Consider the following 3,442-nt stretch of genomic DNA (forward strand, 5'->3'; position numbering starts at 1 on the left):
TTATTAAAAAAATTTAATTTAACCTATACTTCTTTTATTTTTTCATATAATATAATTAATGTATTTTATTAATTGTCGAGTTTGAACAGCACACATAAAAGTAGATATTGAAAACTTAAACTCAACCTAAGCAGATATTGAAATCCTAAACTCAAACACAACTGACTAATAAGCAAAAAAAAAAAAAAATAATAATAATAATAATAATAATAATAATAATAAATTTGTACAGTAAAACTTTATTAATAAATAAAATATTATGGTTAAACATTATTATTTCAGTAGATCATTTTCCAAATAAAATATTATGGTTAAACATTATTATTTCAGTAGATCCTCTCCCAATAAAATATTATGGTTAAACATTATTATTTCAGTAGATCTTCCCATTCTCTTTTTTTAGAAAATATATTAGGTGGATGTAGATATTACAACTAAACATGGTTGTAGAGTTTGATTAGCACACATTAGATATTGAAAACCTAAACTCAACATAAGCAAATATTGAAATCCACCTTAAACTCAAGATAAGCAAATATAGAAATCCTAAACTCAAACATCAACGAACAACGAATAACTGGTTGTATAAGAATGACTAATGAGCTAAAAAAATAAGTGCAGTAAAACTTTATTAATAAATAAAATATTATGGTTAAACATTATTATTTTAGTAGATTTAAGAGAACGTTCTCCATTCTATTTTAGGAAATATATTATGGTATTGAATGGGTGGATGCATATATCACAACTACATTTCGTTGTTATACTCGTGAAATAGTAACTTAATAATATTTGAAGGATTCATTCTCTCATTTAAAGTCGAATAAATTAAACGTGGACTTCATATCAATTATTTTTTAATTAAATTTTCTTAATTATACCGTACATATTATATATTTTTTTAATTTAACTTCTAGAAAATTACTAATAATTTAAACTTGATAAAAATTGATATATAATATTTTTCCTAAAATTTTGATAAATGTCTTACTATACTTAATATTGGCTGGTTTATAAATATATTTTTGTTAGTAAGACCAGGTTAGGCATTAGAGGGAGGGTAGACCAAAATAATACTTAAATAAAATAATTAATATTATTTTAGTTATTTTTTATGAGCGTAACATTTTTACTCAAATATTAGTTATTCTTTTATTATACATGTATTTTCATATTTATATTAAAAATATGAAAATTTATTTTTGCATTTTAATAAAGTATGTTATTTTTTAATTAAATTTTCTTAATTATAAAGTTATAATTTTTTTTTTTAATTTAACTTCAAAAGAAATTATTAATAATTTAAACAATTTAAACTTTTAACATAAAAAGATATATAATATTTTTTCTAAAATTTTGATAAATGTCTCACCATGCTTGAATATTAGCTGGTTTATAAATATATTTTTGTTAGCACGACCAGATTAAGTTTAGAGGGAGGGTAGACCAAAATAATACTTAAACAAAATAATCAATATTATTTTGGTCTAATAATACTTAAACAAAATAATTAATATTATTTTAGTTATTTTTTTATAAGCCTAACATTTTTACTCTAGTTCAAAATAAAGGAAGATCCAATAAGTATTAGTTATTGTTTTATTATACATGTATCTTCATATTTATATTAAAAATATGGAAATTTATTTTTGCAATTTAATAAATAAATTGTATTATTTTTTAATTAAATTTTCTTAATTATAAAGTTATAATTTTTTTTTTTAATTTAACTTCTAAAGAAATTACTAATAATTTAAATTTTTAAGATAAAAATTGATATATAATATTTTTCCTAAAATTTTGATAAATGTCTCGTTATTCAGGTTTGAATATTGACTGGTTTATAAATATATTTTTGTTAGTAAGACGGTAGATCAAAAATAATACTCCAACAAAATAATTATTATTATTTTAGTTATTTTTTATGAGTGTCAACCTAACATTTTTACCTTGGTTCGAAATCAAAGGAGATGCAGTAAATATTAGTTATTCTTTTGTTATATATGTATTTTCATATTTATATTAAAATTTATTTTTACATTTTAATAAATAAATTATGTTTTTCTTTTTTGTTTCAATTAAATTTTTTTGGTTCATACGGGTGCTATTAAATCACTTTACAACATCGTTTATAAGAATTAATACAAAAATATGTTTAACATCTTATAAATTGTCCATTCTAATATGAAAATTATACTCCAAGAAAATGTTAAGAGAAGTGGATCTTATCTAATAAATAATTTACAAGAAAATATTACAATTTTGATAAAGGGAATTGCAAAGAAATCTTTATAGATTTCCTCCCAAAACACATCCACTCAAATTTTTTAATTTAACATCTACCTCCTTTATTTTTTTTTCCGTATAATATAACCTTTTTTAATTTAACATATACCTCTTCTATTTTTTTTTTCGTATAATATAATTAATATATTTTATTACCTATAGAGTTGGATGAGCACATAAAAGTAGATATGGAAAACCTAAAACTAAGATGAGTAGATATTAAAATCCTAAACTCAAATATTAACCGTCAATAATGTGAGCTAATTTTTTTTATAAAATGTAAGTGGAGTACAACTTTATTAATAAATAAAATATTATGGTCAAATTTATTATTTTAATAGAATTAAAAAGTAACGTTCTTTTTCTTTTTTGGTAAGAAATATTTTATGGTATTAAATTGGTGGAGGCAGAGATTAAAATTAAATTTCGTTGATATACTAGTAAATTAGTAATTTAATAATAAGGATTCATTCTCTCAATTAAAGTCATATAAATGAAAGGTTGATTCATATTAATTATTTTTTAATTAAATTTTCTTAATCATAACGTGCATATTATAATTTTGTTTTAAGTTTTAAGAAAATTACAAATAATTTAACCGGATAAAAATTGATATATAATATTTTTTCTAAAATTTGATTTATAAATATATTTTTGTTCCTTATATAAAGGTAAACCAAAATAATACTTAAACAAAATAATCCTTACCAAATATTATTTCATGTATTTTTTATCCGCGTCAACTTAACATTTTTACTCCCATTCGAAATCAAGAAGATGTAGTAATTATTAGTTATTCTTTTATTATACATGTATTTTCATATTTATATTAAAATTTATTTTACATTTTAATGATTAAAATTATGTTTTTTCTTTCTTTCAATTAAACGGTTGTTGAGTCATAGCAGTCGCTAGTCCTATTGAATCGCTTTATAACGTCCTTTATAAGAGTCAATACAAAAATATACTTTAAGTTGACCTTAAGATGAGATTGAGAGTCAATACAAACATATACTTTAAGTTGACCTTAACATCTTATAGATTACATGGATCCTAATCCAACAATTATAACTCCAAAAATGCTATAAGAAAAGCTTTTGAAAGAATCTTACCTAATAAAAAAATTGACCAAAAAAGAAAAAAATTACGATTTTGG

This window comes from Cucurbita moschata, unplaced genomic scaffold (assembly GCF_002738365.1).
Source record: "Cucurbita moschata cultivar Rifu unplaced genomic scaffold, Cmos_1.0 Cmo_Scf00056, whole genome shotgun sequence".
Taxonomy (NCBI): domain Eukaryota; kingdom Viridiplantae; phylum Streptophyta; class Magnoliopsida; order Cucurbitales; family Cucurbitaceae; genus Cucurbita; species Cucurbita moschata.